Below are 22785 nucleotides of genomic sequence, written 5' to 3' on the forward strand. Positions count from 1 at the left end.
AGACTGCCAGGGTGTGGAGACACTTCTCCTGAAGACTGCCAGGGTGTGGAGACACTTCTCCTGAAGACTGCCAGGGTGTGGAGACACTTCTCCTGAAGACTGCCAGGGTGTAGAGACACTTCTCCTGAAGACTGCCAGGGTGTGGAGACACTTCTCCTGAAGACTGCCAGGGTGTAGAGACACTTCTCCTGAAGACTGCCAGGGTGTGGAGACACTTCTCATGAAGACTGCCAGGGTGTAGAGACACTTCTCCTGAAGACTGCCAGGGTGTGGAGACACTTCTCATGAAGACTGCCAGGGTGTGGAGACACTTCTCCTGAAGACTGCCAGGGTTGGATTAGACATTCCAGAAGATACTTTCCAAGATGCATCGCCAGAGAAGACATAAGATGTGATGTTGATGAGAACTTGTGGCCAAATGCAGGAGAGAGGGAGAACTAGGACCCTCACAGTACTGTACAGTATGAGTGTTATACTATACATGTTGATGAAAACTAGAACCCTCACAGTACTGTACAGTATGAGTGATTATACTATACATGTTGATGAAAACTAGAACCCTCACAGTACTGTACAGTATGAGTGATTATACTATACATGTTGATGAAAACTAGAACCCTCACAGTACTGTACAGTATGAGTGATTATACTATACATGTTGATGGGAACTAGAAACCTCACAGTACTGGACAGTATGGGTGTTATACTATACATGTTGATGAGAACTAGAACCCTCACACGACTGTACAGTATGAGTGATTATACTATACATGTTGATGAGAACTAGAACCCTCACAGTACTGTACCATATGAGTGATTATACTATACATGTTGATGAGAACCTGAACCCTCACAGTACTGTACAGTATGAGTGATTATACTATACATGTTGATGAGAACCTGAACCCTCACAGTACTGTACAGTATGAGTGATTATACTATACATGTTGATCAGAACTAGAACCCTCACAGTACTGTACAGTATGAGTGATTATACTATACATGTTGATGAGAACTAGAACCCTCACAGTACTGTACAGTATGAGTGATTATACTACACATGTTGATCAGAACTAGAACCCTCACAGTACTGTACAGTATGAGTGATTATACTATACATGTTGATCAGAACTAGAACCCTCACAGTACTGTACAGTATGAGTGATTATACTATACATGTTGATGAGAACTAGAACCCTCACAGTACTGTACAGTATGAGTGATTATACTATACATGTTGATGAGAACCTGAACCCTCACAGTACTGTACAGTATGAGTGATTATACTATACATGTTGATGAGAACCTGAACCCTCACAGTACTGTACAGTATGAGTGATTATACTATACATGTTGATCAGAACTAGAACCCTCACAGTACTGTACAGTATGAGTGATTATACTATACATGTTGATGAGAACTAGAACCCTCACAGTACTGTACAGTATGAGTGATTATACTACACATGTTGATGAGAACTAGAACCCTCACAGTACTGTACAGTATGAGTGATTATACTATACATGTTGATGAGAACTAGAACCCTCACAGTACTGTACAGTATGAGTGATTATACTATACATGTTGATGAGAACTAGAACCCTCACAGTACTGTACAGTATGAGTGATTATACTATACATGTTGATGAGAACCTAGAACCCTCACAGTACTGTACAGTATGAGTGATTATACTATACATGTTGATGAAAACCTAGAACCCTCACAGTACTGTACAGTATGAGTGATTATACTATACATGTTGATGAAAACTAGAACCCTCACAGTACTGTACAGTATGAGTGATTATACTATACATGTTGATGAAAACTAGAACCCTCACAGTACTGTACAGTATGAGTGATTATACTATACATGTTGATGAAAACTAGAACCCTCACAGTACTGTACAGTATGAGTGATTATACTATACATGTTGATGAAAACTAGAACCCTCACAGTACTGTACAGTATGAGTGATTATACTATACATGTTGATGAAAACTAGAACCCTCACAGTACTGTACAGTATGAGTGATTATACTATACATGTTGATGAGAACTAGAACCCTCACAGTATTGTACAGTATGAGTGTTATACTATACATGTTGATGAGAACTAGAACCCTCACAGTACTGTACAGTATGAGTGATTATACTATACATGTTGATGAGAACTAGAACCCTCACAGTACTGTACAGTATGAGTGATTATACTATACATGTTGATGAGAACTAGAACCCTCACAGTACTGTACAGTATGAGTGATTATACTATACATGTTGATGAAAACTAGAACCCTCACAGTACTGTACAGTATGAGTGATTATACTATACATGTTGATGAGAACCTGAACCCTCACAGTACTGTACAGTATGAGTGATTATACTATACATGCTGATGAAAACTAGAACCCTCACAGTACTGTACAGTATGAGTGATTATACTATACATGTTGATGAAAACTAGAACCCTCACAGTACTGTACAGTATGAGTGATTATACTATACATGTTGATGAAAACTAGAACCCTCACACTACTGTACAGTATGAGTGATTATACTATACATGTTGATGAAAACTAGAACCCTCACAGTACTGTACAGTATGAGTGATTATACTATACATGTTGATGAAAACTAGAACCCTCACAGTACTGTACAGTATGAGTGTTATACTATACATGTTGATGAAAACTAGAACCCTCACACTACTGTACAGTATGAGTGTTATACTATACATGTTGATGAAAACTAGAACCCTCACAGTACTGTACAGTATGAGTGATTATACTATACATGTTGATGAGAACTAGAACCCTCACAGTACTGTACCATATGAGTGATTATACTATACATGTTGATCAGAACTAGAACCCTCACAGTACTGTACAGTATGAGTGATTATACCATACATGTTGATGAGAACCTGAACCCTCACAGTACTGTACAGTATGAGTGATTATACTATACATGTTGTTGATGTTTTTTTGTTGTAATTATTATTGCAGCCCTGGAATTTCAGGAATTTGTTTTTTGTTTCAACATAAAAAAATTCACAACCAAATGACTATATGTAAAGATATAGAAAAAATAAAGTATGTTGAAGCAAATTGCTGCATTTCTGATTCATTCTTGTTACATACACTTTAGTACAGTCAATAAAGTGAAAAGGTGTTATTCTTATTCTATAATGAAATACTGATTTATGTGAAAAATCATTCAAACTTCAAAGAGAAAAGTTCATAATGTATGTAATGGTCCCTGTTAGTGTTTTTGAGGTGAGTGTGTTATGAGGGACAACGTATGCTCTCTGAGTGAGAACTGTTGCCAGTGTTCTGGTCGAACGAGCTTATTTTGAGACATGTATAAAGTGGTTTGAGTGAGTTTTGGAGGTGAGATGAACTGTTTGGCCAAGATGCATGTTGGTAATGCAGACTGTGTGAAGAGTTTTGGAGAAATGACTTCAGTATTGACCGATGCCTGTTAGCAATTGAAAAAAAACCTAATACCTGAAATACAGCACACAAAATGTGTTGGACTCTAAAAATGCTGTGTTTGAATGATCCAACTGCTGGGTTGCAGACGTTGGGTCACTTAGTTGGGTTGTTTTCTTTAAAAACTTGGTTATTATTGATTCTGGGTTATTTAGATATGACCCAGTGGGTTAGATCAGAAGACTGGAGGCGTAGTTTGGTAGGGCCGTGTCTTTCAGATAGTTATTTTTAGCCACCCATGAGAGTAAATAACATTCCTGTTCATCTGTTCTGTTGTATTTATCACGTTAATGTTGAACATTTACATTTGTGTAGTTTCAATGAGACTTACAGAAGTGAATCATTTTCCCTAATTGAATTTGCAGTATGTAAACTTAACATGATGCACAGGAATGCCATTTACTCTGAGGTGGCCAATACGATCTATCTGAAAGCCAAGCTCCTAATAAGCCAAGCATCCTGAAAATAACTTAAGGATTACATTCAAAAAGACCAGCTGTTTGGTCATCCCAGCATTAGAGTAAAAAAATACCCAACTGATGGTTAAATGAACACATTTTTGGGTAATCCACACAAACCAACTAGCTGGGTCAAAATACAACATGTGTTCTGTCCAATATTTACCCAGCACTGTGTCACCAAATAACCTAAATTGGGTTGTTTTTTACCCAGCATTTTTTTGTGTGTAGTGTCCCACTGAGCTGAACAAATGACACTGTTCAATGATTAATTAGGCCGTGTTATTTTCTTTCTCTTCTTCCCTCTTTCCTTCCACCTTTCTTCTCCCCTCTCCTTGTTTATGCTACTAATGTACACTCCGGCATTCAGAGAGTCTGTGCCTTCAGTGGGAGTCAGATATTAGGTGGCTCATTTGGTTAGCTCATTGACTGCTATCAGATGACAGGTCATTGACCTTAATGACCAGGAGGCAGCACAGACCAGGGACGGAGAGAAGAGAGGAGGAGAGGAGGAGGGGAAGGAACTGTACACCAACATGGCTGCTGGATAGGTATAATGACATTAGACCATTATTACGCAGATACAACAATCAGTAATGTATGAAGGTATCAGAGTGGTATGTGATGCACTGGTGTGTTGTGGTGTGTTGGTTGGGGTGTTTTGTGGTGGTCTCAGGCCCTTCTCTCTGAGTCATTAGCATGTTGCTGATGGGGCGGTCAGCCATCGAGCAGCAGAGGGGAGAGGGGCGAGGGGAGAGGGGGCAGAGCTGAGGCGCTCCTGTCAGACCAGGTCATTAAGAAAACGATGGGTCGGGAATACGGAGACAAGGTTGATTGGTTTCCTGCAGTCGTCAGCATCTAGCAGACCTACAGATCACAGCCCTGCCTGTCTGCCTGATCTCCTAGCCCTGCGTGCTGCACTGCAGACCTCTCTTTAAAATGCCCGTGACCGGTGCAGGGTCTGCCTGACCAACCCATCCCTGCAGACTGCACTGGACAGACTGGTATTACCTTGATCCTGAGCTTGGGTCTAAAAATAGGTATCTTGGCCCCTGGTGCTGTCTGTCTGTATGTCTGTCTGTCTGTCTGTCTGTGTGTCTTCTGAGATTTCCTGGCTGATGGTAATGAGAGGCAGCTCAATCCAGACGGCTGGGCTGGGGCCTTCTGCTCACTATCTCAGGGAGGAGTCCCAAGCTGTGTTCGTATACCAATACTAACGTACTGTATGCTATACACTTAACAAGTTTATACTGCATACTATATACTATTAGTTAATTTTAGTATACTGTAAACGAATGGTGTCCTTTCAGCTGAGCGTCCTAGCATTTCGCCTGTCCACCGGAAGTTGATGCTGTTGTATAGCTAGCAAATTACTAGCTATACATCTTACGACTTCATTAACAATGTCCATTGAGAATACACAATGACTATACCACTTTGCTAAGCTAAGAATGATGTGAATAATCAAGTCAATAAATGTTGGGTAGTTAGATAGCATACAATTAATATACTGGCAAGTTCAATGTATTAGTAGCCAACTAATGTTAGGTAGCTAGCTAACATACCGGTACATACTTCTGTAATGATATGCTACGCAGTTTGTAAGGGTAGTGTAGCTAACAAATTGTCAGCCAACATAACGTGCAACGTAATTTATTTAGAAAGTAATTACTTCATTACATTGCTAAAAATGGTCTTAATATTTGTCATAATTAGTTAAAGCAATGATTTTGTATCCACTCTTGTCGGACTTTGGCTGCATATCTTCCGCCATTTTATTCAAATCTGAAAACGTTGTGAAGCCACGCCCATTTTCTGAAGAATTGCATTATGGACCCTAAAAGCACAAATATAGTGTCTACTGCTTGTATACTTCGTATTTTGGCAAATATAGTACGACATCTGGGAACGTTTGGCATAGTAACTATATCCATACTATGACCAATAACGACTACATACTCAATTTACATCAGTACGGTTAGGGCGGTTAGTATGAGTATTCAAAAACAGCTCCAGTGTGCACAGGGAACACAACCAGACCTCTGTGGTTTTACTGCAGATATTTCCAGGTATAATTCCTATAGCACTTTCAGTATATGCTAATTGAATGGGTATTTACCATTCTACTGTCATGGATCCTGTGAATGCAGCAGGTAGGATTGAGAGGGCAGCCCTTGACAGAAATGACGTCTTACTCACATGTCTAGCGGGTGATCGGTTGGTGGTTTTCTCCAAATTGAAACACAATTGACATGAAGATCCCTGGCATTGGAGGGAGGAGAGAGAACCTCACACCACAACCACTAGACTCCTGTATTATGTCATGGTTTGGGATACTGTATCTCAACTATCCCTGTGGTTGACCCCAGTTTTCCTCAAAGGTCAGATCCGGGATTGAATTTGGTTGGGTGGTGTTTGTGAGAGGAGGAAAGGGGTGGGGCTCCCTCATGCGTACATGGATGCAATTTTGCCGTGCATCCATCTTTGCTGTCTGTTCTTCTGTGAATGTCAAACCCAGGGGCTCCCCTGCCCCCACTCCACCCTCTAGCCTCCACCATACCTGATGAACAAGCCCCCCACTGCCCCTGGGGACCATGATGCCTATAACGATGTTACCTCAAATGTCATATGCAGGGTATTGGTGTGTGTGTTGGGTGGGGGGTAGAGCTTCTTCAATACAACCAACACACCCTAAACCCCATCTATTCGAATAATTAAATGCCTTAATGTGTAAAATGCCACTTAACACAATATGCTCATCAGTAGGCAGGAGCTAGATCCTGATAGACAGATAGTCTCTGACTGACAGGCTTTTGTTGTAGTCTGGCTGTGAGTATCAGTGACATATCACCAATCACCCAGCCTCATACAACACATAGGACACACACACAGACAGACAGGTTCAGACGTACAGTATACTCACAGCACCCACTGACAGGTAGTCATGATAACAGTCACACACCACCCAGTGATTGCTAATGCCCAATTTAATTGCTAATGGGTCCTGTCCTGGGGGTGAAGTGGTGTTAACCTCTGATCAACCCTAGGTCAACCTCTTATGGCCGCATTGAATTCATTACGTTTCTCCCTCTTCATCGTGAGCAACATCAGGCCTGGCAATTTCACAGCCGTGACAATGACAAAGAAAGGAGCAGAGCGGGAAAGGCCAGAGACATTACAGAAATCAACACTCTCTCTAGGAGATAGTGGTTTTTCATTTTCTTATATTACACTCACTGATGCTAGTGATGGACAATCATTGCATCATGTGATCATTGCATCATGCTGCTGATTGGTTATGTGTTAATGATCCAGCTGAAGTCCCTCCCCCAGCCAGCCGGTAGGCCCAGCCTCCAACAGACGGCATGACGCTGGGACTATGTTTAACTCACTGTGGCTGCCACAGCAAAACACAGCCCACCAAGCGGCAATTAAGCTGTTAATGGATAGCTTCATAAAGATTGGAACCGGAGGGAGAGAGAAAAACCCCCGGCCCAAACCGCAACAGATTTCCAGCACTTCTAATTAATAGCGACGCAATTAAAGTGTAATTCAAGCGTTTCCCTCTGTAGCATTCCCCCCTCCCCCGCCTCCCTCCGATCGCCTTTTCTCACTTCCCTAAAGCGCTAGAGAATTATAGCATTTCTGTATGTGTTTTATTTCTCCCTTATGTGCCCAGTTATTGGCACCCATGATACAAGGCCACACTGTGAGAAGTGGGAATGAGGCCGAAGGACTCTGTGAGAAACACTCATCATGATTGCGAAACTATGCTGTGCATTGTGTTTTTTCTGTGTTTAGTGTGTATGTACTGTGTGTGTATGTATTTATATATGTATGTTGTGAGCGTGTGGCAGGGTCAGGTGAATGATAGCAGACTCTAATTACTGAGGTGGTGGCTCCTGTGCAGCACTGCTAACGAGCCGACTTGTCAGGGATTCCATGGGGCCAGGCGCAGTGGGGATGAGGGAGAAAAACAGCTCTAATTGGTGGGGGGCTATTTATAGACAAAGCACCTCTTTCCAAGGTTAGTGGGTTAAGTCTGTGCAATCCTCTATGGGGGACAGTCAAGATTGGTGGCAAAAAACTAACTGCTGCCAACACAACCTCAACTCACCCCATCTCTCTGGGGCACATACACACAGAATCACATACACACGCAATCACATACACACACACTAACATACACACAGAATCACACAGCATAACACACAATCATTGGAGGGATTTTCATCTGCCATGGCCCAATCCTCCCAGGGACTCCTCTCCTGCTTCTCCATTTCATTAGTTTGTCAGCCTGGTAGGAGCATTGCACACTAGTGAACAGCCAGGGGCTGCCTGCCTGCCTGACCAGTGCTCCTCCTCAGCTCCTATACACTGGAATCTAACAAGGGTCCCCACAGCTCAGCCACATACAGCACAAGGGGAGAGAGAGACAGAAAGAGAGAGAGAGAGAGAGACAGAAAGAGAGAGAGAGAAAGACAGAAAGATAGAGAGAGAGAAAGAGGGGTGGAGAGAAAGAGAGGGGGGGAAAGGGATTTACGGGGTACTTTTAGAGTAGTGATTCTGGTAACACTATACATTGAGTACACCAAACATTAGGAACACCTTCCTAATATTGAGTTGCACCCCCCTCTTTTGCCCTCAGAACAGCCTCAATTCGTCGGGGCATGGTCTCTACAAAGTGTCGAAAGCGTTCCGCAGGGATGCTGGCCCAAGTTGACTGGATGTCCTTTGGGTGATGGACCATTCTTGATACACATGGGAAACTGTTGAGAGTGAAAAACCCAGCAGCGTTGCAGTTGTTGACACACTCACACCGGTGCGCCTGGCACCTACTACCCCATTCAAAGGCATTTCAAACTTTTGTCTTGTCCCTTCACCCTCTGAATGGCACACATACAAAATCCATGTTTCAAGTGTCTCAAGGCTTAAAAATCCTTCTTTAACTTCTTGTGGCTGCAGGGGCAGTATTGAGTAGCTTGGATGAAAGGTGCACAGAGGTGCCCAGAGTAAAGTATAAGTGAGTATAACAGAACTCATATGGCAGGCAAAAACCTGAGAAAAAAATCCAAACAGGAAGTGGAAATTCTGAGGCTGGTCGATTTTCAACCAAGATCCTATTGAAATCACAGCAAGATATGGATGAATTTGCACTTCCTACGGCTTCCACTAGATGTCAACAGTCTGTAGAACCTTGTCTGATGCCTCTACTGTGAAGGGGGGCCGAATGAGAGGGGAATTAGTCAGGTCTGCCATGACCTGACCATTCTTTGACCATGCGCGTTCACATGAGAGGGAGCTCAGTTACATCGCTCATCTGAAGTCAATGTAATTCTCCGGTTGGAACGTTATTCAAGATTTATGTTAAAAACATTCTAAAGATTGATTCAATACATCGTTTGACATGTTTCTACTGACTGTTACGGAACTTTTGGACATTTCGTCAGCTTTTAGTGAACGCGCTTCCTGACGTTGGATTTGTTTACCAACACGCTAACAAAAATAGCTATTTGGACATAAATGATGGACATTACTGAACAAAACAAACATTTCTTGTGGAAGTGGGAGTCCTGGGAGTGCATTCCGACAAAGATCAGCAAAGGTAAGTGAAGATTTATAATGCTTTTTATGAGTTTTGTTGACTGCACAATTTGGCGGGTAACTGTATGGCTTGCTTTTGTGGCTGAACGCTGTTTTCAGATGATTGAATATTGTGTTTTGCCGTAAAGCTTTTTGAAATCTGACACAGCGGTTGCATTAAGAACAAGTGTATCTTTAATTCTATGTAAAACATGTATCTTTCATCAAAGTTTATGATGAGTATTTCTGTTATTTGACCATTTCTCCTGATATTTTGGAGGCATTTCTGAACACGGTGCCAATGTAAACTGAGGTTTTTGGATATAAATATGAACTTAATCGAACAAGACATATATGTATTGTGTAACATGAAGTCCTATGAGTGTCATCTGATGAAGATCATCAAAGGTTAGTGATTAATTTTATCTCTATTTGTGCTTTTTGTGACTCCTCTCTTTGGCTGGAAAAATGCCTGAATTTTTGAATTTCTGAATAACACAATCGTTTGTGGTGCTTTCGCTGAAAAGCCTATTTGAAATCGGACACTTTGGTGAGATTAACAACAAGTTAAAATGGTATAAGATACATGTATGTTTGAGGAATTGTAATTATGAGATTTCTGTTGTTTGAATTTGGCGCCCTGCACTTTCACTGGCTGTTGTCATATCATCCCATTAACGGGATTGCAGCCATAAGAAGTTTTAACGTGTCTCCTCCCCTTCATCTACACTCATTGAAGTGGATTTAATAAGTGACATCAATAAGGGATCATAGCACTCACCTGGATTCACCTGGTCAGTCTAAGTCGTGGAAAGAGAGAAGGTGCTCATAATGTTTTGTATTCTCAGTGTATTTTACAGTTCTGTTTTAGCTGTTATTTACCTAGTATCAACAGATAAATAAGAGTGAAAAAATAGTGGAATGTAGAAAATGTAAATATAAATTCAAATTTAAGTCATAACTCATTTGAATATTGACCCAAATTATAGTTAGCCCTATTGATGTTGAGTGGCTGCCAACCCTTGTAAAGGAAGCCCATGAAGTTGGATGGATGGACTCCTCCAGTCAGAGGATCACTGCTGAGCTGCCTGAGAAAAGGAGGATGATGATGATGATGGTGGGGATGCTGGGAACATCAAAGTTTTGTCTATGTGCTCTTCAGCAGTGTAGAGGATAGACAGATAGTCTGTCTGTTTCTCAATGTCACTCAGGACATCTATCCAACATCTATTCACCACACTGACAGACAAAACAACACTGTTGAGGATCACACACACCAACATCCCTGTGTACGAACACACTCACATGCATTAACATGAAAAGCATGCACACACTCACAGATCCACAATTACCAGAGACATTAAGCATAGAGAAATGCTCAACAGAACAGAGCCCTCCATCTGATGCCCCACATGGAATGTCCCCCAACATCTTTCTGTGTTTTTTTAATCTACTACCCACCTTTTTGGACCCCATCCCCCATTAACCCCCTCCAGCTACACCCCCCCCCCCCCTCTCCCCGCCATCCCCCCTCGTCCATCCGTCCGTGTCTGGCTGGCCCTGCTTTTATGGGGGATGGGGGGCCCTTCTTTTGTTTCCTGTCACAACACACGTTTCATGGGGAGGCCTGGCTTCTGACCCCGCCGAGCACGCACTGCGCTGGGCCTGGGATCTCCGAGGGAAAGGCCCATCTGTGGCATCCATCAGGGCTGTGTTCTCCTGCTGAGGTACTGTCAGAACCCAGGGGCCAGGCCTGCAGGGGGAATGGGGGAGGACGGGGGAGGAGAGGAGGAGGAGAAGAGGGGGAGGAGGAGGTTGAGGGGAGAGCAGTAGGCCAAAAAACTGACTCAAGGCACACAGGGCCCTTCTAAATTCCAAGCAGGGTGAAGGGGCGGGGGGACTGTGTGTATTCTCTGCGTATGTGGTGGTGGTGGGGGTTAATCAGAGCAGAGAGCAGAGAAGAAACACTCCAACACCACGGACCCTAACATTGTTATTGTGGGAGCTGCTAACTGTAGCAGACAGTGGAAATAGTCATTCAATACACCACAACAGTCAGCAAGGTAAATGTGCATAAATCTCCACCTCCGATGATTAGTATCTCAGTTATCGAACATCTCAAGATCATAAACAAAACATTGTATAATGCATAACATAAAAATCTACTTTTATCAATCAAACTATTCATCTGACTTTGGGAGGACATACAGGAGAGAGGAATAACATGACTGCAGGGAGGATGGAGAGGGTGTAGGAGACAGGGAGGATGGTGAGGGTGTAGGAGACAGGGAGAATGGTGAGGGTGTAGGAGACAGGGAGAATGGAGAGGGTGTAGGAGACAGGGAGAATGGTGAGGGTGTAGGAGACAGGGAGGATGGTGAGGGTGTAGGAGACAGGGAGAATGGTGAGGGTGTAGGAGACAGGGAGAATGGTGAGGGTGTAGGAGACAGGGAGAATGGTGAGGGTGTAGGGGACAGGGAGAATGGTGAGGGTGTAGGAGACAGGGAGGATGGAGAGGGTGTAGGAGACAGGGAGGATGGTGAGGGTGTAGGGTGTAGGGGACAGTGAGGATGGTGAGGGTGTAGGGGACAGTGAGGATGGTGAGGGTGTAGGAGACAGTGAGGATGGTGAGGGTGTTGGGGACAGTGAGGATGGTGAGGGTGTAGGGGACAGTGAGGATGGTGAGGGTGTAGGAGACAGGGAGGATGGTGAGGGTGTTGGGGACAGTGAGGATGGTGAGGGTGTAGGAGACAGGGAGGATGGTGAGGGTGTAGGGGACAGTGAGATTGATGAGGGTGTAGGGGACAGTGAGGATGGAGAGGGTGTAGGAGACAGGGAGGATGGTGAGGGTGTAGGAGACAGTGAGAATGGTGAGGGTGTTGGGGACAGTGAGGATGGTGAGGGTGTAGGGGACAGTGAGGATGGTGAGGGTGTAGGGGACAGTGAGATTGGTGAGGGTGTAGGGGACAGTGAGGATGGAGAGGGTGTAGGAGACAGGGAGGATGGTGAGGGTGTAGGAGACAGTGAGAATGGTGAGGGTGTAGGGGACAGTGAGGATGGTGAGGGTGTAGGGGACAGTGAGATTGGTGAGGGTGTAGGGGACAGTGAGGATGGAGAGGGTGTAGGGGACAGTGAGGATGGTGAGGGTGTAGGAGACAGTGAAGATGATGAGGGGGACAGCAGATGTGTCCTACGTCTCTCCTGTCTCAGTGAAGACTCTGTTATGTTGCACACGTACCTGAGGCACTAGCAGAGGGAAGAATTGGATGTGTTTGAAGGTCAGTTTAGATAAAAAATACTTCACTGCAAGTATGTCAGGCAGGGTGTGCACTGGATAAATGCAGAGCTCTCATGCCAGCTCTCTGAGGCTGATTGATTGACTTGTTAGATGTCATGAGCAGGCTGGGGAGGAAGAGAGGGAGATGGAGAGAAGGATATGGCTACTATGGGATTGAAAAGAGGGAAAGAGGGAAGAGATAGGTGGTAGGGGGAGGGAATGAGTTGAGACAGACACACACACACACACACACAGCTGGGCAGGCAGGCAGGCAGCTCTGGCCTGGTTCTGGTCAGTTGCCCGTGGTCACGGCGGGAGGGAGCGGGAGTCAGCTGTCAGCCTGTGACGGATTGATATGGACACCCCCACCCCCACCCCTCCCCCTGCCTTACCCCTCCTCCCTCTATCCCACTCTCCAGCAGCCAGCCTGCCCATGCCTGATGGGCATGTTTCAGACTGGATGGTTTGAGGAGGCATGAAGGGGGCTCGGCCTCCATCTTGACTGTGGCCTGTATTAGAACATAGCGTCCAGTTACCATTACTCAGTTCATATCTGATAGCAACGCTCCCTCTGTCACTTGATCTAGAACAATGAATGCAATGTGGTAGTGGTCCCTATGTGCATGTTAGCCTGCCCTATGTAAGTGTGAACCACCGCATTTAACCATGGCAAGGTGAATGGGAACATGGATGTGTACAAACAGTCCTCGGTAAGGCAATCAAAGAGGCAAAACGACAGTACAGGGACAAAGTGGAGTCGCAATTCAATGGCTCAGACAGGAGACGTATGTGGCAGTGACTCCAGACAATCACAGATTAGAAAGGGAAAGCCGGCTACGTTGCAGACACTGACACCTCGCTCCCGGACAAGCTAAACACATTCTTTGCCCCCTTCGAGGAAAACAGCATTGAGCCACCGACGCGGGCCCTCGCTGCTTACAAGGACTGTGTGCTCTCGTTTTCCATGACTGACGTGCATAAGTCATTTAAGCGTGTTAACCCTCGCAAGGCTGCTAGCCCAGACGGCATCGCAAGCCGCTTCCTCAGAGGATGTCCAGACCAGATGCCTGGAGTGGATATGGACATAATCAATCTCGTCATATCCCAGTCTGTTGTCTCCACTTGCTTCAAGATGTCCACCATTGTTCCTGTACCCAAGAAAGTGAAGGTAACTCAACTAAATGACTATCCCCCTGTAGCACTCACTTCTGTCATCATGAAGTGCTTTGAGAAGCTAGTTAAGGACCATATCACCACCACCTTACCCAACAACCTTGACCGACCACAATTCACATACCGTCCCAACAGATCCACGGACGATGCAATCGCCATTGCACTACACACTGCTCTGTCCCACCTGGACAAGAAAAATACCTACGTAAGAATGCTGTTCATCGACTACAGCTCAGCCTTCAACAACATAGTGCCCTCCAAGCTCATCACTAAGATCAGGGCCCTGGGTCTGAACCCCTCCCTGTGCCACTGGGTCCTGGACTTCCTGACGGGCCGACCCCAAGTGGTGAAGGTAGGCAACATCACTTCCGCCACACTGATTCTCAACACGTGGGCCCCACAGGGGTGTGTGCTCAGCCCCCTCCTCTACTCCCTTTTCACCCATGGCTGTGTGGCCACGCACGCCTCCAACTCAATCATCAAGTTTGCTTACGACACAACACTGGTAGGCCTGATTACCAACAACGACAACACAGCCTACAGGGAGGAGGAGAGAGCCCTGGTGGAGTGGTGCCAGGGAAAAACCTCTCCATCAACGTCAATAAAACGAAGGAGATGATCATGGACTACAGGAGACAGTAGAGAGAGCATGCCCCCATCCACATCGACGGGGCCGCAAAAGCACCTCTTCAACCTCAGGAGGCTGAAGAAATTTGGCTTGGCCCCGAAGACCCTCACGAACTTCTACAGATGCACCATTGAGAGCATCCTTGTCAGGTTGTATCACCGCATGATACGGCAATTGCACCGTCCGTGCACAGCCACCACTAGCGACCTGCGCACAGTACGCTGAACTTTGGTCACTGTTACTAGCCGGCTAACACCCGGTACTCTACCCTGCACCTTAGAGACTGCTGCCCTATGTACATAGTCATTGAACACTGGTCACTTTAAATAATGTTTACATTATGTTTTATCCACTTCATATGTAAATACTGTATTCTAGTTATTGCTTCTCCTATATAACTATTGCTGTACACACCTTTTCTATTCATATACCATCCATTCTGTCTATACACACCATTATCAAATCAAATGTAATTTATCACATGCTTCGTAAACAACAAGTGTAGACTAACAGTGAAATGCTTACAGGCCATTCCCAACAATGCAGGGAGAGAGAAAATAGAGAAATAATAGAAAAGTAGTAGCACGTAATAATAAAAGTAATAATAAATACACAATGACTAACAATAACTTGGCTATATACACGGTGTACCAGTACCGAGTCGATGTGCAGGGGTCTATTTATATTCCTGACACTGGCACGTTTTGATATTTCTTCATTTAACGATGTGCGTATTGTTGTGTATTGATAGGTATTATTGCTGCACTGTTGGAAATTGAAACACAAGCATTTAGCTGCTGGATATCTCACTCTCCTGGTGTGTTAGGGATGTGGGTTATACAATACCACTATTACTTACATTTTTTGCGGGTATACAATGATTTATCTCATCCTTCAAACATGGGGAACTTTTATAAAAAGGGATATTTATATTGTAAAAAGACATTTGCAACGAGAAGTGTGAACACTGCATGTACAGTATGACATTAGTTACATACATGAATGAACCTCTGGCCAGTGGGAGGTGTAATTGAAGGAGCAGTCTTCACATGGCCGAAAGGCATGGAGGGGACATTGTGTTCCCTGTGGCGGCAAATTACCCTCCCTGCTCACTCCTAAGAGCCTATACCTTACCTCTCCTTCTCTTCTCTTCTCTCCTCTCCTCTCCTTTTCTCCTCTCCTTCACTCCGCTCTATTCCCTTCCTCCCTGTATGCCCTACCCATCCTCTCCTTGCATCATCGTCTACCCTACCTCACACTGGTGCTACCCTCCTTCTCACCCTCTACTTCCCTGCCTTTCCCAGGACCCTTTCCTCATGTGGACTCTGTCCCAAATACCTTGACCTCAGTCCTGGACAGTGATTCATGCTTCATTCACTTGTTGACCCCATAGTCAGTGAACCAATCAATCTGTTGGTCAGTCAGTCAGTCGGTCTGGCAGTCATTCATTCAGTCATCCAACCTGCCAGTCTAGCTTGCTCAATTCAGCTTTGATATTTCTCATGTAAATAAGAGAGAGAGGGAGAGAGAGAGAGAGAGAGAGAGAGGAAGAGAGAGAGAGAGAGAAACGAGGAGAGAGAGAGAGACGAGGAGAGTGAGTGAGGATGCAGATGCGCTCTCTGGGGCAATGGAAGTGACAGTGTCTCTATGATAGGCAGTGAGAGGGGAATTTGAGCTGCCTGGAGAGAGAGAAACAGACACTGAAAAAGAGGGAGAAAGAGTGAGTAAGTAAGAGAGAGGGTGATGGAGAGAGGCGGAGACAGAGGGGAGAGAGAAAAGGGAGAAAAAGAGAAGGAGAGAGAGTGGTACTCGGGCCGAGACGAAGGAGCGCATGCTTCATTAAGTGAGGAAGTAATTGTGGCTAATTAAGCTTCTCCATGACAGCACTGTCAGGGATGACTGATCCTTGAAATGGCACCTCCCTCTCCTGACTGACAGCCAGCCAGCACACACACACTCACTGCTTTGAAGGTGACAACTTTCTTACATATTCCTGCTGTTTTTCTTCCCCCCTCCACCTCCACTCTGTGCATGCATCTTACACTCAATTCTCTGTTTTTCTATCCTATTAGAATTTTGTTTGTGTGAGAGAGAGTGAATGAGTTTTTCTCACTCTCTCTCTCTCTCTCTCTCTCGCTCTGTGTGTGTGTGTGTGTGTGTGTGTGTGTGTGTGTGTGTGTGTGTGTGTGTGTGTGTGTGTGTGTGTGTGTGTGTGTGTGTGTGTGTGTGTGTGTGTGTGTGTGTGTGTGTGTGTGTGTGTGTGTGTGTGTGTGTGTGTGTTGTGGTGTGGTGTGTGGTGTGTGTGTGCGCTCGCAGTAATTGCTGCTACCTGGGCAGAATACTATAGGAAAATCTCAGCGACTGGAAAGTGCAGTCAATTGATTGCTTGACTAATTAATCAGCTGCATTGACTAGATGTGGATACAGGACTATTGAGTGGAGTTCTAGCTGAGGGTCCTTTATGAGGACCTAATGATTCTGCTGGCCTGTAGGGTTGTGACCTTTCCCTATATGTCCTTAAGCATAGCCCTGGGTAGACATCTACGATCTAAGTCTCAGTATCAGGCTGTGTAGAGAGGTGTTTATGGAAGCAGAATGTTCTCCGTGTCACTTTACACCTGGTTAAAACTGGATTATGATGGATTAGGCCGGATTAGGTGTCCAAATCCTAATTTCTGATTTCTGATTTAATCAGTTAAACCAGCCAATCAAATGATTTTGAATAGATTGGATAGTGTGCTGTGAAAAACTACATGTCCCTGATATATTTTTTGTTCTAGACTTAATTGGGTAGAGGGGTAGCCCAGTGAGGATTATGATGTCAACTCCACCATTCACAGAGGAGCTGGGCTCACAGTTGTTTCCCCCAGCAGGCAGACCAGTAGACAATGAGTAGGAACCTGATCTGAGACCAGAGGCCTGCTCATAAATACAGCATACCTTTAAAAGTCCTGTTTGCATTGCCAGAGAGAACTGCCTCAACCCTAGAGTCTCACGCTCATGTGAGCACAGAGACGACAGACTATCTGGGGGCCATGGCATTTTGCTGCAGAGTGTCACAACAAGTGTGTGTTGTATAAGAGAGAGAGTGTGTGTATGAAATATAGAGGGTGAGCGTGTGTGTTAAGTATGTGTATGTGCTTCTGTTTTGGGGTCTTTGTTTACATGCTTCTCTAGATGTTCAGTATGTGTTGGGTCAGTGAGCTGTGATACTGTATGCGTACAAAGGTTATGAATGTATGCTTGTGTTTGTGCTCCGTACAGTATGCATTTATAGCTGTCACGTCCTGACCTTAGTTCCTTTTTTATGTCTCTACTTTAGTTTGGTCAGGGCGTGAGTTGGGGTGGGCATTCTATGTTTTGTTCTGTGTGTTTATATTCTATGTTGTAGGTCTAGGTTTTCTGTTTCTATATGTTTGGCCTGGTATGGTTCTCAATCAGAGGCAGCTGTCTATCGTTGTCTCTGATTGAGAGCCATACTTAGGTAGCCTGTTTTCCTACTATGATTTGTGGGTAGTTGTTTTCTGTCTTTGTATTAGTTACCAGACGGAACTGTTTCGGTTGTTCTTTGTTTGTTTATTTTGTATTTTTAGTGTTCAGTGCATTTTAATAAAATGACGAACACTTACCACGCTACACATTGGTCCGATCCTTCCTACTCCTCCTCAGACGAAGAGGAGATCCGTGACAATAGCAGCATTATGTACAGTTGAAGTCGGAAGTTTACATACACCTTAGTCAAATACATTTAAACTCAGTTATTCACAATTCCTGACATTTAATCCTAGTAAAAAATGCTCTGTCTTAGGTCAGTAAGGATCACCACTTTATTTTAAGAATGTGAAATGTCAGAATAACAGTAGAGAGAATGGTTAATTTCATATTTTATTTCTTTCATCACATTCCCTGTGGGTCAGAAGTTTACATACACTCAATTAGTATATGGTAGCGTTGCCTTTAAATTGTTTAACTTGGGTCAAGTGTTTCGGGTAGCCTTCCACAAGCTTCCCACAATAAGTTGGGTGAATTTTGGCCCATTCCAAAATGGTGTAACTGTGTAACTGAGTCAGATTTGTAGGCCTCCTTGCTCGCATACGCTTTTTCAGCTCTGCCCACAAATTTTCTATAGAATTGAGGTCAGGGCTTTGTGATGGCCACTCCAATACCTTGACTTTGTTGTCACAACTTTGGAAGTATGCTTGGGGTCATTGTCAATTTGTAAGACCCCTTTGCGACCACTTTCTGTTTCATCAGACCAGAGGACATTTCTCCAAAAAGTACGATCTTTGTCCCCATGTGCAGTTGCAAACCGTAGTCTGTTTTTTTTATGGCGGTCTAGGAGCAGTTGCTCCTTCCTTGCTGAGTGTCGATATAGGACTCATTTTACTGTGGATATAGATACTTTTAGATACTTTTGTACCGGTTTCCCCCAGCATCTTCACAAGGTCCTTTGCTGTTGTTCTGGGATTGATTTGCACTTTTCGCCTTTTCGCCGATGAAGTACCTTCATCTCTAGGAGACAGAACGCATCTCCTTCCTGAGCGATATGACGGCTGCGTGGTCCCATGGTGTTTATACTTGCGTACTATTGTTTGTACAGATGAACGTGGCGTTTGGAAATTGCTGGATGAACCAGACTTGTGGAGGTCTACAATATCTTTGGGATGTCTTGGCTGATTTATTTTGATTTACCCATGATGTCAAGCAAAGAGGCACTGAGTTTGAAGGTAGGCCTTGAAATACATCCACAGGTATACCTCCAATTGACTCAAATTATGTCAATTAGCCTATAAGAAGCTTCTAAAGCCATGACATCATTTTCTGGAATTTTCCAAGCTGTTTAAAGGCACAGTCAACTTCGTGTATGTAAACTTCTGACCCACTGGAATTGTGATACAGTGAATTATAAGTGAAATAATCTGTCTGTAAACAATTGTTGGAAAAATGACTTGTGTCTGCACACAGTAGATGTCCTAACCGACTTGCCAAACTATAGTTTGTTAACAAGAAATTTGTGGAGTGAGTTTTAATGATTCCAACCTAAGTGTATGTAAACTTCCGACTTCAACTGTACTGTATGTGCAAATTTGTGTGTGCGACTGATGCTGCGTGTGGAGTTGTGTGACTGATGTTATGCGTACTGTATGTTTGTGTCTGACACTATGTGTCTGTGTGCGTCTGTCACTGTGTGTGTTTCTCCTTTACTCAGCTCCTCTCGGGATTTTTAATAGGTGGCTACATTAACACAGCCAGGTTCTTATAGTCCCTTTCACATTTTTTACCAGAGTGCCAGAGACTCATGAAAAAGATGATTTAACAGTGAGAGGCCTCTCCATCACATGGAGGGTGGGAGAGGAGGGAATACTGGCCTCTCTGCCCACCACTCTCTCAACTGAAACACCCAGAAGGTTTAGGGACAGAGAAAAGACAGAGAAGGTGGGGTGTGGGCACTGGGTACAGGTCTTCACATCTACTGTACCTCTACAGTATATCCTTCAATACCTGTAGACGCGTGTTTGAGTGAAGGTGAAGTGCCAGGCTTAGTTGACACATCCTCATGACTGGCAGGGCAGGAAGTGGCAGAACAGAACTAAACAGAGCAGGGTGTATTCATTAGTGCACACCGTACCAAACCATAGCTACATGTTTTGCAAATAAAACAAGTCTTTCTGATTGGACAAGTTTAGGTTAGACCCTTCCCGTTTCGGCCTGTTTGCCTCCGTTTGTTTCTTAGTGAATACCCCCCAGCTGGCTGTGAAGTGATGTGGGCTGTGCGGTGCTGCTGTACTGGACAACACTGCCTTTATCTCCCATTCAATCCTATAAGCTCTTTCTCTTCCCCATAAGCTCTGTGGTCCCCGGGGGCAGCTGGTCTGGTATTAAAGCATTAAGACAGTCTTTACACTTACTAGACATTTCACAAAAATACACATATATAAAAGTATGTGGACACTATGTGGACGAATCCACACATTTAAATGAGTGGATTCGGCTATTTAAGCCACACCCGCTGCTCACAGGTTTATACAATCGAGCACACTGCCATGCAATCTCCATAGACAAACATTGGCAGTAGAATGGCCTTACTGAAGAGCTTAGTGACTTTCAAAGTGGCACCGTCATAGGATGCCACCTTTCCAACAAGTCAGTTTGTCAAATTTCTGCCCTGCTAGAGCTGCCCCGGTCAACTGTAAGTGCAGTTATTGTGAAGTGGAAACGTCTAGGAGCAACAACATCTCAGCCACGAAGTGGTAGGCCACACAAGCTCACAGAACGGGAAGCGGAAGGGACAAGGGACTCAGCTAACTGTCACGTCTCCAACGCTAACACTGGAGGTAGCGCACAACACTTGCCAGACAGTTGCCCCCCTCTAAGCAGGACAGTGTAAACAGAATTGTCTCGTTGAGCCAACACTCTTACAGTAAAAATGTTAATAACATATAAATGTTTATAATTGTATAATTATAAAATATAATTGTTTTATTGAGTGTTTACCTGAAATTGTACTAACGTAAACTCACCCCATTCCGTACAAATGTGCGCAACCGCAACATTCAATAAAGGCTACAAAGAAAACTAATGGGACTGTAGCGACTGTGTTGACTTCAAAATCGGGGGTGTGAACTACGTTTCTATTCAAGCGTTGATCGACATGGTAATAGTAGTATTGGAGAAAAGTTGAAAAAACTGACCCTCCGTTACATCGTGACGTGTCATGCCGTAACGTACAGCATGCATAAAGCAACTATTTCTGTCTTACAATCTCTCTCCACCAGGTGTAGCACTTCTCTCATCCTTTAAAAACAAGAAATGGACAGTGACGGGGGTAAGGGGGGATACCTAGTCATTTTTTGCGTCATCATTGCATGCGATCATCATTCTCAAAGCCGCTGTTTGCTTCTAAGATCACTTTAGCACCGCCCTAAAAACCAGATTCAAATTCGACACAAACCTTCAAATAGGTATGTAATGACACATTATATAAACTCTTTATAGTGTTTTATTTACATTTTAGAGGCGATAAGGTGATAAGTTGGACAGATCGAGTGAAAAAAAGCAATTTTCCCACACAACATCTATCCCTCTCACTATCACGCATTAGGTTCGCTTCCCCACCCGCCATTTTTAAAAAGACCCGACGGGGCTCATTGCCTTCTTGAATCATGCAGAAACGGGCAGCGTGGGGGTCATGTAATTGATTCTGTTGGAATGGGGAGAAATTGTGCTTTACAATGGTATTGCCATTACAGTTGATCTGGAAGTATTACGTTTTTGAGGCGCTAAAATAAAAAGGCGATGTACAAAAGTGAGTGAGTTTACGTTAACAGCCTGTTATGTTCTGAGATTGTCGTTGTAGCTTTAAATCTCAACAGTGTTTATCAAAAAAATATTTTTGCTTGACTGCACTGAGCCACCAAGGTCCAGGCAAGTAGAAACTCCCCAGGTAGCTAATTATCAATGTTTTCATTTGCAATTTTCTTTTAACTCATATAATGACTTCCATGATATTGATCAAATGAAGAATGTTTTTTCTAAGGTAACTTTAATACGGTAGGTGAGGATGCAAAAATGATTTTGTTTAGCTAGCTAGCTTGCTATCTAACGTAACCTTGCTGTGTAGCCTATATTATAATATGAATGGCACTGTATGGCAACATTTCTGCACTTTTATATTAGTATGGGATCTCTTTCACTACTCCGCTCCTCAGACTCTCCTTCATCTCTTCTAGTGGATATAGGGCCCAAAGCATGAAACAATCTCTCTGCCGACAGACAGGTACTTATCACAGTTGGAGGCCGTTCCTTCTCTTGCTACAACATAAGCGGTACCTGCTTCTTGCCAACCTGGTAGCGACGAATCTGCCACTTCTACTTGTAGAATTGCAGTGCTCGTCAGTTGCCAAAAACTTTTTGCCAATCATAGAGCACAAAAAGGAGTGACAACAAAAAGGAAGAAAAGAGGGGATTTTCTCTGTACATCCATGGTTAACTGTCATCAGCCAGTCACACTTCATATGCAATGTAGACTATGGGATGGTAGCCAGCTAAGTGCACAGACGCAATGCACACTAAATACATCCCCAAAACTAGCTAACCACTATAGCTAATATTGACATTAGAATTAAATGACAATAGATTAGTTTCCATGAAACAGCTTCCTGTGTTAGC

Source organism: Salvelinus alpinus, chromosome 5, assembly GCF_045679555.1.
Source record: "Salvelinus alpinus chromosome 5, SLU_Salpinus.1, whole genome shotgun sequence".
NCBI classification, from domain to species: Eukaryota; Metazoa; Chordata; class Actinopteri; order Salmoniformes; family Salmonidae; genus Salvelinus; species Salvelinus alpinus.